The sequence below is a fragment of the Macaca fascicularis genome, chromosome 15, assembly GCF_037993035.2.
Source record: "Macaca fascicularis isolate 582-1 chromosome 15, T2T-MFA8v1.1".
Classification (NCBI taxonomy): Eukaryota; Metazoa; Chordata; class Mammalia; order Primates; family Cercopithecidae; genus Macaca; species Macaca fascicularis.
In genome coordinates, this window is record NC_088389.1 from 46,949,015 (window position 1) to 46,961,630 (window position 12,616).

General features: G+C 37.7%; 1 long non-coding RNA gene and 1 pseudogene across 1 annotated transcript in view; one reads left to right on the forward strand and one right to left on the reverse strand.

The window, feature by feature from the left end:
* Positions 1-1,641: 1,641 nt before the first annotated feature.
* LOC123569249 (U6 spliceosomal RNA) lies at positions 1,642-1,737 on the forward strand (annotated as a pseudogene).
* A 7,364-nt stretch (positions 1,738-9,101) lies between these two features.
* Positions 9,102-12,616, reverse strand: part of LOC135967392 (uncharacterized) — a 68,439-nt gene continuing 64,924 nt past the window's right edge. Inside the window, exon 3 of the long non-coding RNA XR_010581473.2 lies at positions 9,102-9,312. This is a non-coding gene — a long non-coding RNA (uncharacterized lncRNA). The remainder of the gene's footprint in view (positions 9,313-12,616) is intronic.

A 12,616-nucleotide genomic window follows, 5' to 3' on the forward strand; every position in this document is an offset into this window, starting at 1 on the left:
TTGGTTATATCAGGTCATTTGCATCTTCATATAAACCTTATAATCAGCTTGTATATCTTTACTAATAAAAGCCTGCTGATATTTTGACTGGGAATATGTTGAATTTTTAGAGCAATATGGAGAGGACTGGCAAATTAACAATATTGAGTCTTCTAGTTCATGAGCATGATAATCTCTCCATTTATTTAGATCTTATTTAATTTTATTCAGTGATGTTTTATAATTTTCAGTTAAGAGTCTTTGTATAATTTTCATTAGATTCCCACCCTAGGTTTTTACACTTTTTGATGCCCATGTATGTAATGTTTAAAAAAAATTATTCCCAATTGCTGCGGCTAGTGTTCAGAAATACTCTTGATTTTTGTTCGCTTACCTTATAACCAGCAGTGTTGCTAAAATTCACATATTATTTATTGTCAATAAATCTGTCGGCTTATTTATAGATTTCTTTGGAATTTCCATGCACATAACCATGTCAAGTACAGAGCGTTACTTCTTCCTTTCCAATGCTTAGAACTGTTATTTCTTTTTCTTGCCTTATTTCAACGGGTAGAACCACCAGTATGATGGTCAATAGAAACAATAATAGTGAATATTTACATTAAATTTCCTATTAGCTGTACCATTGTTTTGGTAGATAACCTTTATAGATTAAGTTCTTCCTTATACCTACCATGTTAAGAGTATCCTTTTAAGTAAAAAGGTGTCAAATTTTATGAAATAATTTTTCTCTATCCAATGATAACATTTTGTGGTTTATTTTTCTGAATCATTTGATGTGAATTAAACTGACTGATTTTAAATGTTATGCCAACTTTGCATTCATTGAGTAGCTAGACTTGTTTATGATATATTATCCTTCAAATATATTACTGGATTCAATTATTTTGCATAGGATTTTTCTATGTAAACGAGGAATATTGGTCTATAATTTTTCTTTTTCTTAAATAGTCTTGTCATATTTTGGTAGGATGGTTATGTGAGCCATATAGAATGAGTCAACATGTACTCTTTCTATTTTCTGAAAGTTTATGTAGAACTTGTATTTCTTAAATGCTTGGCAGAATTTTTTTCTTTATTTTGTTTTGGCTTGTGTGTCTCTTTGAAGATTGTTAATTTCAGGTCTTATCTCATAACTCTCTCCCTCTCAGTTTTTTTTAATGTTCTTTTTTTTCTGTTCTAATTTCTATTTCTATTGATCTGACTTTAAGTTCACTCATCATTTCTTCTGCTGCCCTTCTAGCCTGGCATTGTCCATCTAATGAATGTCTAATTTTAAATATTACTTTATTTATTTTTATTTGATGAATAAAAATTGTATATATTTATGGTGCACAAACATATTTTGATATATGTATACATTGTGGAATGGTTAAATCATGCTAATTAACATATGCATTAACTTAAAATATTTTATAATACCTATCTCAGTACTTCCTTTTCTCTGTTGAAATTATCAAGTTTTTCATCCATTAGATCTATTTTTTGCTCTAATTTTAAGAGATACTTTTAGTAGTGATTTTACAGTCATTTTTGGGTTATCTGTAATCCTTATATAGATTATATTTTTCTTTTGCACAAAAGTTACATTTTCTATATTTTTGCCTTGAGCTGTAACTTTTTATTGTGTTTAAAAACCATGGAGACTCGTGCTCGCTTTGGCAGAACATACACTAAGAAGATTAGCATGGCCCCTGTGCAAGAATGACGCGAATTTGTGAAGCATTCCATTTTCAAAAAAAGAAAAAAATAATAAAAATAAATAAAAACCACAGAGACTGAAGTAAATATTATTTCTTCCAGAAAGGGCATATCTTTTCCTCTAATCAGGCAGCTAGAATGAAAATGGGAGGCTTTTTGCTTTGATCCAATAAGGAATTTAATAGGATTGTGGCTGATTTGGAGATCTAGTTTCAGATTGCCTTTGTTTTCAAGATTTCTTGAGTGTGAAATCTTATCTATGTATATAATAGGCCCTTCCTTCTTGTAGACTTTGGCTTTCTAATCACTTTTCAGTCTTGCCTCCAGCTTCCCAAATGCTTCTGTAAGACACTGAGCAAAAGTCTATGAGAATTGGTGGCAGGAAGGCTCTGCTATCTCTGCATTTGGGGTTTCTAAGGTTCTGTTTCATTATGCCAGCTCACATGGCTGTTAACAGTTTAACTTTTTTTTCGTACCCCAGAAGATTCTTTCTGCCTAAATTCAGCAAGTGGTCCCAGGAGGAAAGCAGTTCATAGTCTGTGTTCACCCAAGAAGGGCCTGCCCCACTTTGGAAGTCTTTAATTCTTTGCATTCATAGTCCTTCAATGTGTTAAAAATATTAATTTTACTTCATTTTTTCTATTGTTTTGGTGAGAGAAATAGTCTGTCAACATTCTATATCTGACTTTACTTGAAGTAAAGCTCTGCAATTAAATTGTTGGGGAGAAAAGGAATCTCAAGGTGATGTTTGCATCACAGAATTTTAGAGTATACTATAATTTCACACTGTAATATTGCACAGAGTAGACCAATGTAGTTTGGTAAGCAGAATAGAAACTCAAAAAATGGGTTTTAGTTTGTGATAAAGATTATTTCCTCCCAAAATTTGTAGAGTAATGTGTATTTAAGACATATAAAATACCTATTTATTTAAAAAACTTAGAGCCTTTCCTCACCAAGTACTCCAAAAAGAGATTATATAGGAGTTAATTTGAAAAATGAAGCTACAAGAGAAAATATTTTACAAATACAAGAGAACATACCAAGAGATGCAAAAAATAAAAAACAGAAACAGACTCTGCTTACAACATTAGTAAAATATTTCTAAGCATAAAATTAAGAAAAAATGAAAAAGGAGAATAAAAATAGAATTTTTCTGTCTGAAAATTATTACAAATTTAAAAGTCCAACTTCAAAGTAGGTATATTTGCAAAATAAATGATACACAAGTGTTATCACCCTTAATATATAAAAAGCTCTTATCAATCAAGAAAAAAGCAAATAGAAAAATGCTTTAAGAGGTAATTCACAAAGACATATCAATGGCTTATGAATATATTTTAAAATTTACATCATTAGTAATCAAAGCTACCTCATACCATTTTTTTTTGTTCTCCTCCTGAGGTGAGAGGGAACTCCTTAATATTTTCATAGACTCTTTTTTATTCTGTATATTTTAGGTGTACAAAACAATATTTTGATATACACAGTGAAATCATTGCTACAGTCAAACCAATGAACATATCCATCATCTCAGTTACTCTTTTTTTGTGCAAAGAGTATCTAAAATCTGCTCTCTTAAATTTCCAGGATACAATACAATATTATTAATGTGCAATACAATATTGTATTAATAATACAATATATCTCCAGACTTATGCATTTTTCTTTTTTTTTTTTTTTTTTGAGACGGAGTCTCGGTCTGCCACCCAGGCTGGAGTGCAGTGACCGGATCTCAGCTCACTGCAAGCTCCGCCTCCCGGGTTCACGCCATTCTCCTGCCTCAGCCTCCCGAGTAGCTGGGACTACAGGCGCCCGCCACCTCGCCCGGCTAGTTTTTTGTATTTTTTAGTAGAGACGGGGTTTCACCGTGCCAGCCAGGATGGTCTCAATCTCCTGACCTGATGGTCTCGTGATCCGCCCGTCTCGGCCTCCCAAAGTGCTGGGATTACAGGCTTGAGCCACCGCGCCCGGCGACTTATGCATTTTTCTAACTATGTCTTTGTATCCTTTTACCTACATATAACAACTTACCATCAACAGATAAAAGAATTTTACATTTTTGTTCCATCCTCATTTTATGTTTTGATGTCACAATTAACATATTTTTTCCATTAAGGAAATATTGTATCTATCATTATTTATAATACTTTTGTCTTTTGACCTTTATACAAAGTTGTAAGTGATTTAAACACCACCATTATGGTATTATAGTATTCTGCATTTATATGTTTACTTTTACCAGTGAATTTTATACTCTTATGTCTTTTTATGTTAGTAATTAGTGTCCTTTCATTTTTTTTTTTCTTTTTTGAGATGGAGTCTTGCTCTGTTGCCCAGGCTGGAGTGCAGTGGTGTAATCTCAGCTCACTGCAACCTCTGCATCCCAGGTTCTCCTGCCTCAACCTCCCGAGTAGCTGGGACTACAAGCATGCACCACCATGCCTGGCTAATTTTTGTGTTTCAGTAGAGATGGGGTTTTGCCATGATGACTGGGCTGGTCTTCAATTCCTGACCTCAAGTGATCTGCCCACCTCAGCCTCTCAGAGTGCTGCACCCAGCCTTCTTTCATTTTCATTTGAAGAACTCTCTAGCATTTCTTCTAAGGAAAGTCAATGGTGATGAACTTCCTCAGCATTTGCTTTTCTGAGAAAGTCTTTATTCCTCCTTCATTTCCGAAAGACAGCTTTGTCAGGTATAGTTCTTGACATTCCCTTGTATGTGACATGTTGCTTGTCTTGCTGCTTTCAAAATTCTCTCCTTGACGTTGACTTTGGAAAAGCTTATTATAATGTGTCTTGGTGAAGATCTCTTCGGATTGAATCTATTTAGGGACTTTGGGGCTTTATAGATCTGGATTTTCATATCTCTCCCAACATTTGGGCAGTTTTCAGCCATTGTTTCTTTTTTTCTTTTTAAATGTATTATACTTTAAGTTCTGGGATACATGTGCAGAATATGCAAGTTTGTTACATAGGTATATATGTGCCATGGTGATTTGCTGCACCCATCAACCCATCATCTACATTAGGTATTTCCCCTAGTGTTATCCCTCCCCTAGCCCCCCACCCCCTGACAGGCCCCAGTGTGTGATGTTGCCCTCCCTGTGTCCATGTGTTCTCATTGTTCAACTCCCACCTATGAGTGAGAACATGCGGCATTTGGTTTTCTGTTCTTGTGTTTACTGAGAATGATGGTTTCCAGCTTCATCCATGTCCCTGCAAAGGATATGAACCCATCCTTTTTGATGGCTACATAGTATTCCATGGTGTATATGTGCCACACTTTCTTTATCCAGTCTATCATTGATGGGCATTTGGGTTGGTTCCAAGTCTTTGCTATTGTGAACAGTGCCGCAACAAACATACATGTGCATGTGTCTTTATAGTAGAACGATTTATAATCCTTTGGTTGTATACCCAGCAATGGGATTGCTGGGTCAAATGGAATTTCTGGTTCTAGATTCTTGAGGAATCGCCACACTGTCTTCCATAATGGTTGAACTAATTTACACTCCCACCAACAGTGTAAAATTCTCCACATCCTCTCCAGCATCTGTTGTTTCCTGACTTTTTAATGATTGCCATTCTAACTCAGCCATTGTTTCTTTAAGCTTTCTCTTCTCTCTCTCTTCTCTATTTTGGAATCTCATAATGCATATACTGATTTGCTTAATGGTGTCCCATAAGTTCCATAGGCTTTCTTCATTTCTTTTCATCTTTTCATTCTTTTATCTCCTCTGACTGGATAATCTCAAAATATCTGTCTTCAAGTTCACAGTTTCTTCTGCTTGCTTTAGTCTGTGGTTGAAGTTCTCCATTGCATTTCTGGTTACATTCACTGTATTCTTCAGCTCCAGGATTTTCTGTCTGGCAACTTTTCAAATGATTTCTATCTCTTTATTGAATCTTTAGTGTTTTTTACATATTTTTTCCTGACTTCATTGAGTTATCTATTTGTGTTCTCTTATATCTTGCTGAACTTCTTCAAAATAATTATTTAAATTTCTTTCAGGCAGTTTATAGATCTTGATTTCTTGGGGGTTTTTACTGTGTTCCTTTGTGGTGGCATTTTCTCCTCCCTCCCTCCCTTTCTTCCTTCTTTCCTTCCTTTTTTTAATGTTTTAAAAAAGCAAGACTTATAGCCTTGCATTGATGTCTGCATGTTTGATAGAGCAGTCACCTCTTCCAAACTTTACAGCCTGGCTTTGGTGGGAATCGATTTTCATCTGCACCTAAGTGAAAGACTGCAAGCTGGGTGGGGCTGTGGCAGCTTTGTTTCCAGAGGGTGTGCAGGCATAGTCTCCATGTATTGCTCCCCGTTGAGGTCAGCATTGACAAAGACTATGAGGGCCTCAGTGGCCAAGGCTGCAGGTGTTTGTAATGGCAGCAATAACAGTGTGGGCTGTTGGAGTCCCCAGAAGGAAGGTTGTTGTGGTCCTTCTGTTATCCCATTCCTCACAGGAGAGAGTCCTAGCTGAGGGATTCCCTCTTGATACTGGGTCTGGTGTGGGCTTCAGGAGGCTGCAGTGGTTTCAGGCCAGGGAACAGGTGCTCAGAACAGGTGTGGCACCTGGGTCTTGGGATACTGGTGCACTCACAGAGGCATGGGTTTATGCACATCACCTACAGAGCTGGGGTCTAGGACTTTGGGGTGTGCGTCTCAAGCCCAGAGAGAGGGGATACAGCAGTAGCTCAGACTGTGGGGACAGAGTGCAGCAGTGGTATGGCCCAAGGGATAGAGTGGTGCTGTGATGACTTAGGTCCCAGGGTATGCGGTAGTACAGCAAAGACCCTAGTTCCTGGGAAAGCAGGGTATTGTAGTATCTCAGGCCCTGGGAGTGGGGGTGGGTTGGGGTGCTGTGGCAGTAAGACCCAGGAATGGTGGGGCGCAGCAGCAATGCAGGTCCCATGGGGTGGGGTCCAGCAGTGACTTGAGTGCAGAGGGATGGAGTTGCTCTTCAGCAACTTGGGCCTAGGGATAGTGGGGTGCTGGGTGTCCCAGGCTTCAGGTGGTAAGGTGAAGTAACAGCAAGACCCCAGAAATGGAGAGGTACTATGCCTACTCAGGCAATCAGGGGTGGAGTACAGCATTGGCTCCCTTAGTTGGGCTCAGCACTGGCAAAAACCGCAGGGTGTTGAAGCCTGCAGGTGTCTGCGTGGTGATGAGGGCCACTGGGGTCCTCCTGCTTACCTTTTCCCCTCGGAAGAAATCCCTCTGGCTCTGAGCTGATCCCAACTGAAGAATGGAGTAGTACAAGCAGGGTGTTTCTACACAGCCATCTTTGGTGTTTTTTGCTTCACTGAGTTTCTGCTACCTCTTTGTTCTACTCTGGAGCTCTCTCAGCAATTTCACTGGCATATAGTTATTAGTTGTTTTTGTGGGGGAGATGAAGATTGGTACCTTCTAGTCTGCCATTCTGCTGGTGCTACTCTCTAATAGGCTTTTAAATGAAAAATTTAACATGAATTAAAACTTAGTCAAGGAATGAATTGCCCACAATGAAGTATTTTTGAATCTTTCAAATAATCAAGTCATCTTTGGTTATTTGTTTGGTGTCTTTTCTTTAGCTCACATTCTTCCATCCTGCCCACCCTTCTGAAAGTCTGACATTCATGAAATCTCCTGGGCATCAGTGCACCTGGTATCTACCATGACAACACTGATGATAATGCTAAAAGATGATTTTCCAAATCCCCAGACCGCCCACAATGAAGTATTTTTGAATCTTTCAAATAATCAAGTCATCTTTGGCTATTTGTTTGGTGTCTTTTCTTTAGCTCACATTCTTCCATCCTGCCCACCATTCTGAAAGTCTGACATTCATGAAATCTCCTGAGCATCAGTGCACCTGGTATCTACCATGACAACACTGATGATAATGCTAAAAGATGATTTTCCAAATCCCCAGACCCTCAGGGTGCCTGAGAGATACTGCAATTGCTTCAGTTTTCACCAAATCAAAGCGGTGCTATGTTGTGGGCACAAAGGAGGAGCCTGTACCCTCCCTTCTCTGTATCACACCTTATCACCTGGGTAGCACCATGAGCCTTTGTTTCCTTGGGGAAACAGCTCCTTTACCTCTTTCATATAATACCATCTATTCCAAGTTACAATGCCGGGAACTAAGACAAAATTATACCGTATTCCAATTAACCCAATTATAGTTATACCCAGTTATCCCATTTAAAGAGCACCCTGGCAAGCAACGTTCATCTGAACTATTTCTTGTTCCACATAAAATCAATGTAGAAAAATGGACACCTAAGCTATTAGCCCACTCCTTATCTTCCATGTCCAGATATAAAGGAATCTCTTTAATGATCATCTGCAACACCCACCAACAAATTCACAGGCTGAGTTAGGAATTAATCATGCTCCATTCCCTTATCTCTTTCCGAAAATCTTCTTCAAAGTTGGCGAGAACTCTCTGCTTCAACACTTACTGTACTGCTAATACTTGTTTGATCATAGCAAAACCATTTTGCTCATAGCCCTCATTTTCTTTCTCTATGTAAGTCACTATCTTTACCTATATTCCGGAGACACAGTGAAGTACAACTAATTGACTCTAGTCAATCTATAGTGAAACAAGTGGCAGAGAAGCCCAAAAATAAGCATCAGGAAAATCTTAAGACTCTAAGTCAATGAATTAAAGAGCTAAAAGCCTCCATAAGAAAGAGAACTGACCTTCTGAGCTTTTGTCCCTTGGGGAATATTAGTTTTACCTTTTCTGCTAAAATGATGGCAGCCAGGCTGGGAACTTAGGCTAGATTATTTATTTAATGTGACAGCCCCTCCTCTCCTTTCTCTCTCTCCAACCCTTTCCCCATGACCTTTCCAGATTCTTCAAGTTTTTTTTTTCTTTTTAATTAAACCTCATCAAAAAATGAGAATTAGGTGAACAGGTATTGAAAACTTGAGTTACCTTTTGTTGCTCTTTGTTTCAAAAAATGTTTAAATATTTCCCAGATGATCTTTACCTATGGAAATTAATGGCAGCAACTGCAGCCTTTAAAAGATGTTAAATCATCTCACTGATGTTCAGAAAAAACAGAAGTTCCGTAGTTCCAACTGCCTGTGTGGCAGGAAGAAAACTGAATTCTTGAAAAAGGCCTGTTAATTACAGCTTTCTCTTGTTATAAGAATGATTGCTCAATGGGAAATGGAAGATCACACATCTTCCACTTTTGGAACTAAATGATAATAGAGTTTTAATACCCTAACACAAATAAAACCTCCTCCTGAGTGAGCTACTCAAACCCTGCATTGCTTGACTAATGTGTTGAGTTAAGTAGGGAGGCCTGCAATGTAGTAATTTCTCCAAGGAGGCTGCAGGGAGAGGAAAGTACATTCCAGACACCTAATCATTTACGATTGAGTTTAATGAGGTAGTAATTTACAGCTTTCGGGGTGGAAGTATGGAAAGGTCCCTGCCAGGAACTGGACAGACTCTTTAAAATCCTGGAGTTTAACGAAGGCATTAGAGGGTGGTTTCATACAGCCGAACTTGTGTAATTCCATCTGCTCAGTGCTTAGGACAGGAAGTAAATGACAGGGCACTTGGGACCTACATCTGGAAACAACATGTTTCAGAGGATTTTATAAATCCTGCAGTAAAAGGAGAAGAAGAAGAAAGAAAAAAACAGAGGTGAAAGGGCATAATTATGGAGGACGAGGAAGTACAACAAAGAAGGGGCTTTGCAGGTTCTCTTCGGCTTGAAAAACAACATTTTCTAATGTCAAGGTCAGCCATTGATAATAATTGACAAAACACACTTATCAAGCCTGATACATGAAAACAGAAGGTACTGAAGCTTCCTTTTTGGACAGGATTTGGATGAAGGCTACAAAGTAGTTCAGGATGCACTGATCTAACCTGAACACTCCCTTCCAGTCTTCCAGCAGTATAGCAGCTACCTTCTTTGTTGTCATCGTTCCTTGGTTTGTAATATACTGGGTTAATTTTGCTTTCTGTTCACTGTTGCCTTTCAGATACAGCTAGCACATGAAAGGAGTCTGCCTTAAAGAGCAGGAAAAAGCTGAAGGCACGATGACATGTTGTAAGGGTAAAAAGTAGCTGCTAGACTGGTCTTTATATTATATGCCAATGATTGACATAAATCGAGATTTGTTTCTTCTCACTTAGGCTGAATGTTCTTTGTATGTCAATTTATGTTACCCCTGTTTCAACTCTCCCAAGAGAAAGTCTCATGCTCCCCAGTTTCCAAATCCTCAAAAACATTCTCCTGTTCGTGACCAAGGGTTCTCATTCTTTCCTCCTCTTGCTGTTTCTGAATATTGGAAAGAAATGAGGTTAGATCAAAGAGAATAGAGAGGAACCACTACATTCCTGGTCATTAAAGAACATGGATCTCGCTTAAAATTCATCCCTTTGTCAGGCTGTTATAAAATATTTTAGAAGGAAATATTGTGTGACTATGTGCCAGGCAGGCAAGTGGTGCTAGCAAGAGAAATCAGATGCATTCATAGTGAGCTATGTTACTTATTGGGATCTCAATCACATTGACAATCCTAATCATTGATAACAATGTTTGAACATTTACTCTATGCTATGTGGTTTACATGCATTATCTCATTTAATTCTTTCAGTAATCCTATGAAACAGATTATACTTTTATCTCAGTTTGCAGATGAGCAAACAGGTGCATAGACGTTAATAGCTCAAAGTCACTAGGACAGTAGGTGGAAGGGAGAATTCAAATTCATCTTTTTGCTCATATATAACTCACAGATCATAAGAATTAAGCCTATAGTTTCATCTCTTTTGATGTATTACCTTGAGTTTCATATGTTTGGATGTCATAGGAACTTTTAAAAGATTTGGCCAGAGTGATGGTCCTGATGACATCAGGGAAACACTTTCAATTCCTCCAAAAAGCAAAAATTTCTATCTTTAAAGTATGTCATATGATACTTAGACTACTGAGTACAGAAAAAAAGGATTTTTTTGTATCATACTTTTTAAAACCATAGACCTTAAATATAGCTCAAAGAAAAAAGAAATTGGTTTTCAAATGCTTTGTTTTCTTGTTTTCCAGAGAAGGAGCTCTTTTCCGTCTTAAGTTTGAATACATTCTTTTGCTGATTAAAAATCAGAAACAAGTTTTTTAGTGTCTCAAGATCTATAGTCTATGTTTTGAAAGTCTGGGCAAAATATCTACACTGGAATAATAATTATTCTTTGCAAAGCTATGTGTGCCTGTCCACAATGAGAACCACGTGACAAGGTGTTTAGTTACGGTTCCAATCCACATGAACTGGGAAGGAGTTTCAAGTTAAATAAATCTTCACATGTGTGACAAAAACAAGGTCCAATATATTCTACTATTGGTAATGCCAGCAAGGAAATCTGAGAAGTGCTAATAAGGGTGGAGAAAATTTGAAAGTTTTAATATTAAGCTCTCATTTCTTTCTCTTTCTGGTCTGCAGAATTAATAGCCTGATTATTGTAATTTCATTGGGTACTGCTAGTTTATTTCCAGTTTTGAGAATATTACGCTCCTAATCTTAGAAAAAACCAGTCTCTAACTTGGAAAAAGCATATTTAGTTACCCACAAAACTGTTTTCTTTCTTAAACAGATCACAGAACTAATAAAGTAAGCAATCTCCCATCTTCTGGACCAGTGAATGCAAGCTTACATTAGATTGCTGACATCAGATGTTACTTTCATGGTGCTGGAGTTGTGATATGTATTACCTCTCAAATACATTTGGCATGAGTCAAACATGTAAAAATTAAGTCCATTATTCTTTTTTATCCTTTAGAGAAGTACACTAGTGTCCCATTTATCCAGCATGGTTGGGGACTGAGATCTTTTTTTAAACAGATATTTATCCAGAAATTTTACCTTCTCAAATGCCAGTTTTAAACACTTGTGACCAGATTTTATGGATATCTTTCTGGACTATATGAGTTATCTGCTTGCCTTCTTAAAAAGAAGATGCTGAGTACAACTTCGTCTTATCTTTACAACCTCAGATCTTTGTTCTGAATGACATTGACTGGCACTACCCTGTATTCTGCTGCATTGTAGAGTCACTGCTGATGTTTAAAAGGCTATTGAGGTGTGAAGAGCTGTGCTAAGGCTGACTAGACCAGGTCATTTGAGTTCTTGCACAGGCCTTTGGAAATTGTGTGCGTATATGTGTGGGGGCGTGCTCTCTCTGGTACCATCCTCATAGTTGGTTGCTTTTACTCTCTTTGGATGGAATACCTCACCCTAAACACGTGGCTCTGAGAGAAGCTGCTAAACTCCGCCTGGGTAAGCTGGGACTTTGTGACATCTGTTTAGGTCATTTGGAGACCGTGGTTGTTCCATTTCTCATTCTGGATTGTGTAGTAGATATCCGAGACTGCCAGATTACTCACCTCTGAGTAAGCAGGCAATTTCTAATGTTATGCTTATTTTGCAAAATATTAAACAATTTCACACTCTCCGTCCCAAATCTTCCTGTGTGTGTGTGTTGTAGGCCTTACTTTACTAATGATACTACTCTGTCTTTCAATCACCCCCATTAGAGGCCCAGGTCATAGCATGGACCTTTGGGGCACATTATTTTAAAGCCCAATATCTGAGTTTGAATTTCTTTTCCCCAACTTGATATTTGCATGATCAGAATTAGGTGAACAGGTATTGAAAAGTTGAGTTACCTTTATGTTGCTCTTTGTTTCAAAAAAAAGTTTAAGTATTTCCCAGATGATATTTACCTATGGAAATTAACGGCAGCAGTTGCAGCCTTTAAAAAATGTTAACTCATATAATCATTGTTTCTGATAGGATGATCCAATATGTTCTCAATCCTCCTCAGGTTAATTTATATATTTAAGTTCAAGCAAAACCCCAACATGAATATTTTGGGCCTATCAAAATTTTTTGGGAAGTACAGGAA